Source organism: Cyanistes caeruleus, chromosome 9 (assembly GCF_971803275.1).
Source record: "Cyanistes caeruleus chromosome 9, bCyaCae1.hap1.1, whole genome shotgun sequence".
In the NCBI taxonomy this organism is placed as follows: domain Eukaryota; kingdom Metazoa; phylum Chordata; class Aves; order Passeriformes; family Paridae; genus Cyanistes; species Cyanistes caeruleus.
The window spans coordinates 25,050,052-25,065,718 of NC_141709.1; the positions used below are offsets into that span (position 1 = coordinate 25,050,052).

General features: G+C 45.0%; 2 long non-coding RNA genes and 2 other non-coding genes across 4 annotated transcripts; 2 read left to right on the top strand and 2 right to left on the bottom strand.

The window, feature by feature from the left end:
* Positions 1 to 590: 590 nt before the first annotated feature.
* Positions 591 to 4,528, bottom strand: LOC147651701 (uncharacterized). Its single transcript, XR_015273770.1, has 5 exons — positions 3,261 to 4,528; positions 2,912 to 3,007; positions 1,883 to 1,999; positions 1,467 to 1,592; positions 591 to 1,284 (listed from the first exon to the last, which is right to left on the bottom strand). It is a non-coding gene; the product is annotated as an uncharacterized LOC147651701 (long non-coding RNA).
* A 2,539-nt stretch (positions 4,529 to 7,067) lies between these two features.
* On the top strand, positions 7,068 to 7,181 carry LOC147651702 (U5 spliceosomal RNA). The gene has a single exon (XR_015274188.1). It is a non-coding gene; the product is annotated as a U5 spliceosomal RNA (small nuclear RNA).
* A 443-nt stretch (positions 7,182 to 7,624) lies between these two features.
* On the top strand, positions 7,625 to 7,739 carry LOC147651703 (U5 spliceosomal RNA). Its single transcript, XR_015274184.1, has one exon. It is a non-coding gene; the product is annotated as a U5 spliceosomal RNA (small nuclear RNA).
* Positions 7,740 to 8,870: 1,131 nt separating this feature from the next.
* On the bottom strand, positions 8,871 to 11,137 carry LOC147651704 (uncharacterized). The gene is made up of 3 exons (XR_015273776.1): positions 11,047 to 11,137; positions 9,372 to 10,864; positions 8,871 to 9,265 (listed from the first exon to the last, which is right to left on the bottom strand). It is a non-coding gene; the product is annotated as an uncharacterized LOC147651704 (long non-coding RNA).
* Between the last annotated feature and the right edge of the window lie 4,530 nt (positions 11,138 to 15,667).

Genomic DNA, 15,667 nt, shown 5'->3' on the forward strand with positions numbered 1-15,667 from the left:
ACCATGCCTGGGTTGAAGTATCCCTTCTTTAAATGCTTGTGACTGATGTTTGCTTACACCCCTCAAAGATCCCTAGCTCTTTTGCTGTCTGTTCCAGGCCAGCCCTGAAACATAGCACACAATTGATCCAGCCCAGGTTGAGTAACTGGCCTTCAAGTTAGTTGGCATCTCCAGACATACAGCAAGGATGCAGTCCACAGATGGCAGATGCAGAGCTGGGGTGGGGCTCTGTCACTTAAATTACACCCTTGACTTTCAAAGGGAGAAGGTAGCTATAAGAAAAGAAGGAGTAATGGTAGAGGGTCCCTTTGTGATCTGATGTTTGGATACCTGCATCCTGTGTTGCTGAACCTATTGCTCACAACTATTTTGTGCTTTTGAGGACAAATGCTGAACTGAGCTGAATAAATGAGAAAGAGCAAATGCCTTACAACTGCTCCTCCCCTAACCTGCTCTTTCCCAAAGGAAAGGTCTGCGGGGCAATCTGGACCCAGGCTGCACACAAGGGCCATGGGAGCAGATAGCTACACCTAAGCCAGCTTCCCGCGTTAGGAGTTCCCAGCAGCATCTCAAAATTAAGAGACAAAACATATTTTGAGTGATTTTTATGTAAACATTACAATATAAAGACTTTGAAAAGAAACTTCATCCAAGAAAACAGCCTCCCTACCAACAACCAGCCAGTCTTTAGGAGCTGTTAAACTTTACCAAAATCAGGAAGAAATATTTTTTATAGGACAGATAAGATAATGAGATCCAAGAGCATTTATTTATTCAACTTCTTAAAATACTGGTTTTAACAATCACATAGTCCATTCTCTTTCTATAAAAGCAAAACCTTCAACAGTTTTGCAATGTTTTAAGCATATCTGGAAAAGGTTATGTGTATACATAACCTATACATATGTATTTAGTTCTCTTAGGGGAGACCAGTGTCACTAGCAAAGGGCCAGATGCCAAATATCTCAGGCAGACTGCAGACTCTCAGGCCCCCTACCCAAGCCTTGCAGTAGGTGCATTTTAGCACTTTTCTGAGTACCCTGATTCAGGCTATGAAGAAAAAGACTGCTGTGTTCACTGCCCTTGGGCATATGACCTGCAGATACCCTACAACATTTAAAACAGGAGTCATACAAACCACTGACAAACATGCAAGACAAGACAAGTGCATGCAACATTGCTTGTGAACCAGGTTTTGCTATAATGACTAAGGCCTCTGCTGGCTTATCTGCTTGCTGGCTTGCTCCTCCAGTTGCATGGCAGTTCCCAGGGCATCCAGTGTTTCTGTAAAGAAAGGTAAAAACAACAGGGCGACTGATCAACTCTCCAGTCCAGCCGTCGCTCTCAGAAGACCTCAGAGCTACACAGGACTGGGTGCTCAAACCCCCACAGGTATGCTGGTGTTACTTCCAGGTCTTTGGAAAAGCATTACTGACAGTCATAGTCAGATATAGGCTCTAACATACCTCTGACACTGAGGAAATTTCTTGAGCTGTCCTCCACAAAGTACTTAGCTCTGCTCACAAAGGTCTCAAGATCATAATCTGGCTTCTCTGTGATTCCCAAGAGAAATTCAGTTAGTTTCTTCAAATCTGGCAGTCTAATCGACATAGCTGAGCTTCTACAGACCAGGAGCAGTCAGTGCTCATTAGCAGCAAGTAGAGGTTGTTATTTGGAGGGGAAAGGGAACTGGCAAAAACAGTGGAATGCCCCAGTTTAACCAGCTGGGCCAGAAAAGACAGGGAAAAGTTGGCAGTGAGGAAAAAGTAACACCACTGGTACAGCATCTTGCATTGCTGCCCCAGCAGCACTTGACTCAGACAAAGCAAGCCGCTATCAACGTATAGAAGGTGGCCTGAGCTGGGTTTGCTGTTTCCCATACCTGTCTCAGTTCTCTGAGCTGTTCTATAACCTTCTCCTCCCATTCACTAATTTGAGCCATAACCTCTCGATAGCTGAACATGTGGGGAGAGAGTTCCTCTTCCTCATCCTTGGAGAGCTGCAAGAAACAGCCCAGGTAAGAACAGCAAGTTGTTCCCAGCTTTGAGTTCTGTTTAGCCACTGCACACACATACATTGAATTCAAGACCTGAGCCTTCTGTACTGGTCTCAATCTCCTCAGTCTCCATTTGATTCTGAGTTTCACTACCTCCATCATGAGGGCTGAGCTCTTTCACTCTGCAATAATTTCTCTTTATGCAGCATTCTCCAACACATAAGATGGGAATGCTTTCCAGCAAAATTTTTGATAACAATACTGCAGTTATGGGCAAATAATTAATCAGACAAATTAATAATTTCATTTACCCAAGAGGTTTTTGGTGACTTGGAGTTTTTTACTGATGCAGCAAGTTGAACTATTTGTACAGCACAGCTACACATTCAGTTGAGTTGGGAAGTGTATATGCCATTGGGTGAGACAGAAGGCAAAGGTAACAAGCTCTTCTCCTGTCACACAGTGATACATACACAGCATTTTTAATGGCTGAGTGTACTGACCAAGTCAGGGTTCTCTAGTTTTCAACCTCTTTTTACTTCCTCCACTTTCTAACCTATTTAAAACTGCTTAACATATTACTTATATTGACATGTTCTGTAATAGTTAATTTTAAATTATATCTACTTCTACAACAGTGGCTGTGCCACTTACAAACTGATGGTCATATATCATTGCATGATAATTGCTGAACCACAGGCTTTTCACTAGTGACACAAAGTAAAACAAGACAGCTTAGCCCTAAATAGGAAAGCCAAGTGACCTCACAGATACCAGCAACTTCCTCAAGCTCACAATATGCTCGGATGATTCCCAAGGTGCAGTGATGCACCAACTGCTTGATGCCAACATTTTCAGTGCAAAATAGAGAAGTCTGTCTACAGGCTGCAGTTAGTAGCCTCAGTATTTACTTACTGGATCACTTATAGATATTGGCTGGCAGTTTAAAGTTTCTCTGAATTCCTTGATCATACGCGCAAACTCCCAGTTTGGACAGGTGCTGTCAAAGTCCTGCACGGAAAAACCATGGATGTGAATGTAATTGATCTGTTACAGCAGAAAAAGGCCCCAGAGCCTATTAAACAAGCAGCTGTATGCAATTCAAAGCATCTTACAAGATTCACAATTTTCTGAAACCAGAATCAATCCATCCTTATGTACAGCTTTCTAAGAACAAAGCCTGTCCAAAATGTTTTGATTTCAACTACTGTATTACAGTGTCATATAGAATCTCCCCTTACAAGTGTATTGTAGAGTACTCCACCTGTGCTCGTTTGATCCTGATTTCACTCATTTGAGCTCTCTTTTCTTCTCTCTTGTTTCTCATTTTCTCCATCTCTTTCACAATGTTAGATCTTCTTCGAACTGCATAAAATAAAAACAATTTCTTGGATTAAAATTTAATACTCGATTTTAAGCACAAATACTTCTACCTATCCAGGTTGCTGACAGACTAACTCATACAGGAAATAACCATCTTCCGAAACCGAAAGTGAAACTGAAACCGAAAGTGAAACCTAGAACCCTGATCTAGAACCGTAACCTAGAACCCTGACCTAGAACTGTAACCTAGAACCCCAACCGAGACCCCTGACCTAGAACCGTAACCTAGAACCGTAACCTAGAACCGTAACCTAGAACCCTGACCTAGAACCGTAACCTAGAACCGTGACCTAGAACCCTGATCTAGAACCGTGACCTAGAACCCTGATCTAGAACCCTAACCTAGAACCCTGACCTAGAACCGTAACCTAGAACCCTGACCTAGAATACTGACCTAGAACCCTGACCTAGAACCGAAACTGAAACTGAAAGTGAAACCGAAACTGAAAGTGAAACCGAAACCGAAAGTGAAACCGAAAGTGAAACTGAAACTGAAACCGAAAGTGAAACCGAAACCGAAAGTGAAACTGAAACTGAAACCGAAAGTGAAACCGAAACCGAAAGTGAAACTGAAACCGAAACCGAAACCGAAACCGAAAGTGAAACTGAAACCGAAAGTGAAACCGAAACCGAAAGTGAAACTGAAACCGAAACCGAAAGTGAAACTGAAACCGAAAGTGAAACTGAAACCGAAAGTGAAACCGAAACTGAAACCGAAAGTGAAACCGAAACCGAAAGTGAAACTGAAACCGAAACCGAAAGTGAAACTGAAACCGAAAGTGAAAGTGAAACCGAAACCGAAAGTTAAACCGAAACTGAAACTGAAACTGAAACCGAAAGTGAAACCGAAACCGAAAGTGAAACTGAAACTGAAACCGAAAGTGAAACCGAAACCGAAAGTGAAACTGAAACTGAAACCGAAAGTGAAACCGAAACCGAAAGTGAAACTGAAACCGAAAGTGAAACCGAAACTGAAACCGAAAGTGAAACCGAAACCGAAAGTGGAACTGAAACCAAAAGTGAAACCGAAACCGAAAGTGAAACTGAAACCGAAAGTGAAAGTGAAATCGAAACCGAAAGTGAAACCGAAAGTGAAACCGAAACTGAAACCTAGAACCCTGACCTAGAACCGTAACCTAGAACCCTGACCTAGAACCGTAACCTAGAAACCTGACCTAGAACCCTGACCTAGAACCGTAACCTAGAACCCTGATCTAGAACCCTGACCTAGAACCCTGACCTAGAACCGTAACCTAGAACCCTGATCTAGAACCCCGACCTAGAACCGTAACCTAGAACACTGATCTAGAACCGTAACCTAGAACCCTGACCTAGAACCGTAACCTAGAACCCTGACCTAGAACCCTGACCTAGAACCCTGACCTAGAACCGTAACCTAGAACCCTGATCTAGAACCCTGATCTAGAACCGTAACCTAGAACCCTGACCTAGAACCGTAACCTAGAACCCTGACCTAGAACCGTAACCTAGAACCCTGATCTAGAACCCTGACCTAGAACCGTGACCTAGAACCCTGACCTAGAACCGTAACCTAGAACCGTAACCTAGAACCCTGACCTAGAACCCTGACCTAGAACCGTAACCTAGAACCCTGATCTAGAACCCTGACCTGGAACCCTGACCTAGAACCCTGACCTAGAACCGTAACCTAGAACCCTGACCTAGAACCCTGACCTAGAACCGTAACCTAGAACCCTGATCTAGAACCCTGACCTAGAACCGTAACCTAGAACCCTGACCTAGAACCCTGACCTAGAACCGTAACCTAGAACCCTGACCTAGAACCGAAACTGAAACTGAAAGTGAAACCGAAACCGAAAGTGAAACCGAAACCGAAAGTGAAACTGAAACCGAAAGTGAAACTGAAACCGAAAGTGAAACCGAAACTGAAACCGAAAGTGAAACCGAAACCGAAAGTGAAACTGAAACCGAAAGTGAAACCGAAACCGAAACCGAAAGTGAAACCGAAACCGAAAGTGAAACTGAAACCGAAAGTGAAACCGAAACCGAAAGTGAAACTGAAACCGAAAGTGAAACCGAAAGTGAAACCGAAACTGAAACCTAGAACCCTGACCTAGAACCGTAACCTAGAACCCTGACCTAGAACCCTGACCTAGAACCCTGACCTAGAACCCTGACCTAGAACCCTGATCTAGAACCCTGACCTAGAACCCTGACCTAGAACCCTGATCTAGAACCCCGACCTAGAACCCTGACCTAGAACCGAAACTGAAACTGAAAGTGAAACCGAAACCGAAAGTGAAACTGAAACTGAAAGTGAAGCCGAAAGTGAAACCGAAAGTGAAACTGAAACCGAAACTGAAAGTGAAACCGAAACCGAAAGTGAAACCAAAAGTGAAACCGAAACCGAAAGTGAAAGTGAAATCGAAACCGAAAGTGAAACTGAAACCGAAAGTGAAAGTGAAATCGAAACCGAAAGTGAAACCGAAACTGAAACCGAAAGTGAAATCGAAAGTGAAACCGAAACTGAAAGTGAAACTGAAACCGAAAGTGAAACTGAAACCGAAAGTGAAACCGAAACTGAAACCGAAAGTGAAACTGAAACTGAAACCTAGAACCCTGACCTAGAACCGTAACCTAGAACCCTGACCTAGAACCGTAACCTAGAACCCTGACCTAGAACCGTAACCTAGACCCCTGATCTAGAACTGAAACTGAAACTGAAAGTGAAACCGAAACCGAAAGTGAAACCGAAACCGAAAGTGAAACCGAAAGTGAAACTGAAACTGAAACCGAAAGTGAAACCGAAACCGAAAGTGAAACTGAAACCGAAAGTGAAACTGAAACCGAAAGTGAAAGTGAAATCGAAACCGAAAGTGAAAGTGAAATCGAAACCGAAAGTGAACCCGAAACTGAAACCGAAAGTGAAACCGAAACCGAAAGTGAAACTGAAACCGAAAGTGAAACTGAAACCGAAACTGAAAGTGAAACCGAAAGTGAAACTTAGAACCCTGATCTAGAACCGTAACCTAGAACCCTGACCTAGAACCATAACGTGGAACCCGAGAAAGCGAAAGTGAAATCGAAACCGAAAGTGAAAGTGAAACCGAAAGTGACACTGAAAGTGAAACCGAAACCGAAAGTGAAACTGAAACCGAAAGTGAAAGTGAAACCGAAACCGAAAGTGAAACCGAAACTGAAACCGAAACTGAAACCGAAACTGAAACCGAAACCGAAAGTGAAACCGAAACCAAAAGTGAAAGTGAAACCGAAACCGAAAGTGAAACTGAAACCGAAAGTGAAATCGTAAGTGAAACCGAAACTGAAACCTAGAACCCTGATCTAGAACCGTAACCTAGAACCCTGATCTAGAACCGTAACCTAGAACCCTGACCTAGAACCGTGACCTAGAACCCTGACCTAGAACCCTGACCTTCAATGTCCAGTTAAATATGGCAGCCACTAAGTATTCTCGGTTAAATACGGCGGCGCTTTGTATATCCGGCAAAAACAATGGCTTGCTGTGATCGGTATGGTGCGGGCCGGTGTGGGCCGGGGTCGGGCCAGCCGGGCTGTGGTAGCGGCTGGTGCCGGGCCGCGTGAGGCGCCGGAAGGAATGGGAATTGGGAAAAGGAATTGCGTGAGCGCCGCCGTGCCCTTGGGGCAGCAGCAGGGCGTGGGCATATGTGCGGGGCCAAGCAGGGCCATACTCTGGATTCTCTTCAGATCGTATAAATCTTTCCCCTTTTACTAAAGATTTCCGTGGAGAGGAACTAGTACGAGTCTTAAGAGAATTTTTGTGGCTCCATTACGGTGGAGCTAACCATGCCTGGTTAAGGAAAGAGCAAATGCTGAGCGTTCTTTAGGGTGTGTTGTTGTTAATGAATTGCGACCACGGGGAATATCAGCAATGCCCCCGCCGTTCGGACCGTAGGGATGGAAATGGATCCGCTGTGCCACCGCTGTCCACAACACCAAGCTGCCCCGCCCATCCGCGCCGCCGGCTCCACCTCCTCATTAGCGGCGCCTCGTAACCGGCCTGATTTGCATACCCAGGGTGCTCCGCGGCCCCTCCGGTGTCCGGCGCTGCGGCCGCTGCCCCGCCCGGGCCTGTGGGGTGCCCGGCGGCGGTGTGAGGTGTGCGGCCCCCGGGGCCGGGACCAGCCGGGGCTGCGGGGCCGGGAGCGGCGGGCGGGCGAGCGTCGCCCTCCGTGTGTGGGGGCAGAGCAGTCGGTGGGTATGTCGGCGAGGGGAGGCAGTGTTATACTCTGGTTTCTCTTCAGATCGTATAAATCTTTCGCCTTTTACTAAAGATTTCCGTGGAGAGGAACAGGCACGAGTGTCGAGAAATTTTTTGAGGCTCCGCTTCGGTGGAGCTACAATTTCTTGGGTTAAAAATAGAGCTTACAAATGCTGCAATTTGAGCTAAGGCCGACAGGGTTTGCAGGGGGTTGTTATACCTTGTTGTGTGTACACTTTTTAGAGTGCGCTACCTTTGCCCCCGGGTGGCCTTCCAGAGCGACAAGCAGGGTCTTTCACTCAGGGTCCGTCAGCACCTGCAGGGCTCAGCCGTCACCTTCACAGGTTAGGGGAGGAGCAGGGGGCTGTCCCCTGAGGCGAGGGGTGCAGCAGCAAAGGCTGCCCGGCTCCAGGCAGGGGCTGCCTCTAGCATTAATGCTACCCTGCAGGCCTCCAGAGATGTGCTGAGGGCTGCTGGGTGAGGATGGTGAACAGTTCCAGTGCTAGGTGTTTCCTGTCCCAGCTCAGCAGCGCAGGCCACAGTAGCCCAGGTTGCCTGAGCATAGCGGCACATGCATGTGCATAGATCATTATACATACACACAGCATACACTACATCCATCCTCCTTTCATGCTAGCAGCATAACTCCACCTCTAATATCTCAGAAGTTAGCAAAGCATCATTCTTTCCTTCCTAGTGGTCCACATACACAGACACATTTTGGCTGAGAGAGTATGTTTAATTAGCAGCTGCCACAAAAGCCATTGAGTAAGAAACTGGAGCAGAATTTACAGGACCATAAAAAGAGCCTTGGAGAAATGGCTTCCTTTCAGTAGGCAAGGACTTGGACACACTCCTCCCAGGAAAGATTCACCCATTCAGCTCTGGCACACCTCTTCGCTGAGTATCCCAGCTCTGACAAGTCTCCAGCCCTGGAGATGGGTGTGTTTGGGAATGAGGCAGAATCGCTGCCTGCAGGTAGTACTCAGACCCTCCCTTCTACTGCCACTGGAGCTGGCTTGAAATTTCAGTCACAGGGAGATGTGAAATCTGCACTGGTTTTGTGTATTGTCACCCTTGATGGCTGGGGCTTGAAGCAACGTATGTTCTGCACAGGCCTGAAAGGTACTGCATTGTTCATGGCCACTGCATTCTCCACACAGCTAGGAGCTACAGCCAGCAGTGAAGCACCATTTTATAACATCAGCCACCCACTGGAAAAAGCTAGTGCCTATGATTGTGCACTCAATCCTTAAAGAAATTCAGCCATTTGCACTAAAATTGGTTTATTCAGTATTAATTTCCTGCTGTGTCCACAAGATAGTGCTGTCAGAACACCTTTTCTGCAAAAGCAGAGGACAGAAAATGTTTGGTGAGTAGGGAAGCAAACCTGAGGAGTTTTCCAGTGACACCCTCTCAGAAGTACGGGTGGTAATGTTTGAGTCCTAGGCTTTTTATGGTCACACAAGAAATTTGCAAGACTTTAATACAGACCAGGAAGAACAGTTAGTTCTCAACAAGCCCCAGTCTTATTAAATGATTGTTAATCTATGCACAGCTGAACACTTCTTGTTTACTTTGTCTGTTGCTGCTACTAGGCCAGGACAGGAACACAGCATTTTCCAGGGTAGGAGCTGATGGCCTGCAGATCAGGTCTCTAACTCCTAAGGTGGATAAAGGGAAAATAAGCAATGTTAGGCACAGAGGGAAGGTAGTGGCAATACTTCATTCCTTACACAGGGAAAGGCTAGATAATCCAAGAGTACTAACACCTGAAGTAGAACAGGATTGTCTTGCTTTTGTCCAAACGTAGTAGGGCATAACAGCCCTTCTGCTCTGGCTGTGCCATCTTAGTGTGATGCAGGCAGAGCCCAGGTCCAAGTCAGCTTCCACACTTCAGAAACCCTCAGAGCACTCAGCCCCAGTCTGCTCCCAGAACCTAAGACGTTGAGCACAAAGTGCCCCAGCTGTGGAGAAGGACCATGCCTGGGTTGAAGTATCCCTTCTTTAAATGCTTGTGACTGATGTTTGCTTACACCCCTCAAAGATCCCTAGCTCTTTTGCTGTCTGTTCCAGGCCAGCCCTGAAACATAGCACACAATTGATCCAGCCCAGGTTGAGTAACTGGCCTTCAAGTTAGTTGGCATCTCCAGACATACAGCAAGGATGCAGTCCACAGATGGCAGATGCAGAGCTGGGGTGGGGCTCTGTCACTTAAATTACACCCTTGACTTTCAAAGGGAGAAGGTAGCTATAAGAAAAGAAGGAGTAATGGTAGAGGGTCCCTTTGTGATCTGATGTTTGGATACCTGCATCCTGTGTTGCTGAACCTATTGCTCACAACTATTTTGTGCTTTTGAGGACAAATGCTGAACTGAGCTGAATAAATGAGAAAGAGCAAATGCCTTACAACTGCTCCTCCCCTAACCTGCTCTTTCCCAAAGGAAAGGTCTGCGGGGCAATCTGGACCCAGGCTGCACACAAGGGCCATGGGAGCAGATAGCTACACCTAAGCCAGCTTCCCGCGTTAGGAGTTCCCAGCAGCATCTCAAAATTAAGAGACAAAACATATTTTGAGTGATTTTTATGTAAACATTACAATATAAAGACTTTGAAAAGAAACTTCATCCAAGAAAACAGCCTCCCTACCAACAACCAGCCAGTCTTTAGGAGCTGTTAAACTTTACCAAAATCAGGAAGAAATATTTTTTATAGGACAGATAAGATAATGAGATCCAAGAGCATTTATTTATTCAACTTCTTAAAATACTGGTTTTAACAATCACATAGTCCATTCTCTTTCTATAAAAGCAAAACCTTCAACAGTTTTGCAATGTTTTAAGCATATCTGGAAAAGGTTATGTGTATACATAACCTATACATATGTATTTAGTTCTCTTAGGGGAGACCAGTGTCACTAGCAAAGGGCCAGATGCCAAATATCTCAGGCAGACTGCAGACTCTCAGGCCCCCTACCCAAGCCTTGCAGTAGGTGCATTTTAGCACTTTTCTGAGTACCCTGATTCAGGCTATGAAGAAAAAGACTGCTGTGTTCACTGCCCTTGGGCATATGACCTGCAGATACCCTACAACATTTAAAACAGGAGTCATACAAACCACTGACAAACATGCAAGACAAGACAAGTGCATGCAACATTGCTTGTGAACCAGGTTTTGCTATAATGACTAAGGCCTCTGCTGGCTTATCTGCTTGCTGGCTTGCTCCTCCAGTTGCATGGCAGTTCCCAGGGCATCCAGTGTTTCTGTAAAGAAAGGTAAAAACAACAGGGCGACTGATCAACTCTCCAGTCCAGCCGTCGCTCTCAGAAGACCTCAGAGCTACACAGGACTGGGTGCTCAAACCCCCACAGGTATGCTGGTGTTACTTCCAGGTCTTTGGAAAAGCATTACTGACAGTCATAGTCAGATATAGGCTCTAACATACCTCTGACACTGAGGAAATTTCTTGAGCTGTCCTCCACAAAGTACTTAGCTCTGCTCACAAAGGTCTCAAGATCATAATCTGGCTTCTCTGTGATTCCCAAGAGAAATTCAGTTAGTTTCTTCAAATCTGGCAGTCTAATCGACATAGCTGAGCTTCTACAGACCAGGAGCAGTCAGTGCTCATTAGCAGCAAGTAGAGGTTGTTATTTGGAGGGGAAAGGGAACTGGCAAAAACAGTGGAATGCCCCAGTTTAACCAGCTGGGCCAGAAAAGACAGGGAAAAGTTGGCAGTGAGGAAAAAGTAACACCACTGGTACAGCATCTTGCATTGCTGCCCCAGCAGCACTTGACTCAGACAAAGCAAGCCGCTATCAACGTATAGAAGGTGGCCTGAGCTGGGTTTGCTGTTTCCCATACCTGTCTCAGTTCTCTGAGCTGTTCTATAACCTTCTCCTCCCATTCACTAATTTGAGCCATAACCTCTCGATAGCTGAACATGTGGGGAGAGAGTTCCTCTTCCTCATCCTTGGAGAGCTGCAAGAAACAGCCCAGGTAAGAACAGCAAGTTGTTCCCAGCTTTGAGTTCTGTTTAGCCACTGCACACACATACATTGAATTCAAGACCTGAGCCTTCTGTACTGGTCTCAATCTCCTCAGTCTCCATTTGATTCTGAGTTTCACTACCTCCATCATGAGGGCTGAGCTCTTTCACTCTGCAATAATTTCTCTTTATGCAGCATTCTCCAACACATAAGATGGGAATGCTTTCCAGCAAAATTTTTGATAACAATACTGCAGTTATGGGCAAATAATTAATCAGACAAATTAATAATTTCATTTACCCAAGAGGTTTTTGGTGACTTGGAGTTTTTTACTGATGCAGCAAGTTGAACTATTTGTACAGCACAGCTACACATTCAGTTGAGTTGGGAAGTGTATATGCCATTGGGTGAGACAGAAGGCAAAGGTAACAAGCTCTTCTCCTGTCACACAGTGATACATACACAGCATTTTTAATGGCTGAGTGTACTGACCAAGTCAGGGTTCTCTAGTTTTCAACCTCTTTTTACTTCCTCCACTTTCTAACCTATTTAAAACTGCTTAACATATTACTTATATTGACATGTTCTGTAATAGTTAATTTTAAATTATATCTACTTCTACAACAGTGGCTGTGCCACTTACAAACTGATGGTCATATATCATTGCATGATAATTGCTGAACCACAGGCTTTTCACTAGTGACACAAAGTAAAACAAGACAGCTTAGCCCTAAATAGGAAAGCCAAGTGACCTCACAGATACCAGCAACTTCCTCAAGCTCACAATATGCTCGGATGATTCCCAAGGTGCAGTGATGCACCAACTGCTTGATGCCAACATTTTCAGTGCAAAATAGAGAAGTCTGTCTACAGGCTGCAGTTAGTAGCCTCAGTATTTACTTACTGGATCACTTATAGATATTGGCTGGCAGTTTAAAGTTTCTCTGAATTCCTTGATCATACGCGCAAACTCCCAGTTTGGACAGGTGCTGTCAAAGTCCTGCACGGAAAAACCATGGATGTGAATGTAATTGATCTGTTACAGCAGAAAAAGGCCCCAGAGCCTATTAAACAAGCAGCTGTATGCAATTCAAAGCATCTTACAAGATTCACAATTTTCTGAAACCAGAATCAATCCATCCTTATGTACAGCTTTCTAAGAACAAAGCCTGTCCAAAATGTTTTGATTTCAACTACTGTATTACAGTGTCATATAGAATCTCCCCTTACAAGTGTATTGTAGAGTACTCCACCTGTGCTCGTTTGATCCTGATTTCACTCATTTGAGCTCTCTTTTCTTCTCTCTTGTTTCTCATTTTCTCCATCTCTTTCACAATGTTAGATCTTCTTCGAACTGCATAAAATAAAAACAATTTCTTGGATTAAAATTTAATACTCGATTTTAAGCACAAATACTTCTACCTATCCAGGTTGCTGACAGACTAACTCATACAGGAAATAACCATCTTCCGAAACCGAAAGTGAAACTGAAACCGAAAGTGAAACCTAGAACCCTGATCTAGAACCGTAACCTAGAACCCTGACCTAGAACTGTAACCTAGAACCCCAACCGAGACCCCTGACCTAGAACCGTAACCTAGAACCGTAACCTAGAACCGTAACCTAGAACCCTGACCTAGAACCGTAACCTAGAACCGTGACCTAGAACCCTGATCTAGAACCGTGACCTAGAACCCTGATCTAGAACCCTAACCTAGAACCCTGACCTAGAACCGTAACCTAGAACCCTGACCTAGAATACTGACCTAGAACCCTGACCTAGAACCGAAACTGAAACTGAAAGTGAAACCGAAACTGAAAGTGAAACCGAAACCGAAACCGAAAGTGAAACTGAAACTGAAACCGAAAGTGAAACCGAAACCGAAAGTGAAACTGAAACTGAAACCGAAAGTGAAACCGAAACCGAAAGTGAAACTGAAACCGAAACCGAAACCGAAACCGAAAGTGAAACTGAAACCGAAAGTGAAACCGAAACCGAAAGTGAAACTGAAACCGAAACCGAAAGTGAAACTGAAACCGAAAGTGAAACTGAAACCGAAAGTGAAACCGAAACTGAAACCGAAAGTGAAACCGAAACCGAAAGTGAAACTGAAACCGAAACCGAAAGTGAAACTGAAACCGAAAGTGAAAGTGAAACCGAAACCGAAAGTGAAACCGAAACCGAAAGTGAAACTGAAACTGAAACCGAAAGTGAAACCGAAACCGAAAGTGAAACTGAAACCGAAAGTGAAACCGAAACTGAAACCGAAAGTGAAACCGAAACCGAAAGTGGAACTGAAACCAAAAGTGAAACCGAAACCGAAAGTGAAACTGAAACCGAAAGTGAAAGTGAAATCGAAACCGAAAGTGAAACCGAAAGTGAAACCGAAACTGAAACCTAGAACCCTGACCTAGAACCGTAACCTAGAACCCTGACCTAGAACCGTAACCTAGAAACCTGACCTAGAACCCTGACCTAGAACCGTAACCTAGAACCCTGATCTAGAACCCTGACCTAGAACCCTGACCTAGAACCGTAACCTAGAACCCTGATCTAGAACCCCGACCTAGAACCGTAACCTAGAACACTGATCTAGAACCGTAACCTAGAACCCTGACCTAGAACCGTAACCTAGAACCCTGACCTAGAACCCTGACCTAGAACCGTAACCTAGAACCCTGATCTAGAACCCTGATCTAGAACCGTAACCTAGAACCCTGACCTAGAACCGTAACCTAGAACCCTGACCTAGAACCGTAACCTAGAACCCTGATCTAGAACCCTGACCTAGAACCGTGACCTAGAACCCTGACCTAGAACCGTAACCTAGAACCGTAACCTAGAACCCTGACCTAGAACCCTGACCTAGAACCGTAACCTAGAACCCTGATCTAGAACCCTGACCTGGAACCCTGACCTAGAACCCTGACCTAGAACCGTAACCTAGAACCCTGACCTAGAACCCTGACCTAGAACCGTAACCTAGAACCCTGATCTAGAACCCTGACCTAGAACCGTAACCTAGAACCCTGACCTAGAACCCTGACCTAGAACCGTAACCTAGAACCCTGACCTAGAACCGAAACTGAAACTGAAAGTGAAACCGAAACCGAAAGTGAAACCGAAACCGAAAGTGAAACTGAAACCGAAAGTGAAACTGAAACCGAAAGTGAAACCGAAACTGAAACCGAAAGTGAAACCGAAACCGAAAGTGAAACTGAAACCGAAAGTGAAACCGAAACCGAAACCGAAAGTGAAACTGAAACCGAAAGTGAAACCGAAACCGAAAGTGAAACTGAAACCGAAAGTGAAACCGAAACCGAAAGTGAAACTGAAACCGAAAGTGAAACCGAAAGTGAAACCGAAACTGAAACCTAGAACCCTGACCTAGAACCGTAACCTAGAACCCTGACCTAGAACCCTGACCTAGAACCCTGACCTAGAACCCTGACCTAGAACCCTGATCTAGAACCCTGACCTAGAACCCTGACCTAGAACCCTGATCTAGAACCCCGACCTAGAACCCTGACCTAGAACCGAAACTGAAACTGAAAGTGAAACCGAAACCGAAAGTGAAACTGAAACTGAAAGTGAAGCCGAAAGTGAAACCGAAAGTGAAACTGAAACCGAAACTGAAAGTGAAACCGAAACCGAAAGTGAAACCAAAAGTGAAACCGAAACCGAAAGTGAAAGTGAAATCGAAACCGAAAGTGAAACTGAAACCGAAAGTGAAAGTGAAATCGAAACCGAAAGTGAAACCGAAACTGAAACCGAAAGTGAAATCGAAAGTGAAACCGAAACTGAAAGTGAAACTGAAACCGAAAGTGAAACCGAAACTGAAACCGAAAGTGAAACTGAAACTGAAACCTAGAACCCTGACCTAGAACCGTAACCTAGAACCCTGACCTAGAACCGTAACCTAGAACCCTGACCTAGAACCGTAACCTAGACCCCTGATCTAGAACTGAAACTGAAACTGAAAGTGAAACCGAAACCGAAAGTGAAACCGAAACCGAAAGTGAAACCGAAAGTGAAACTGAAACTGAAACCGAAAGTGAAACCGAAACCGAAAGTGAAAC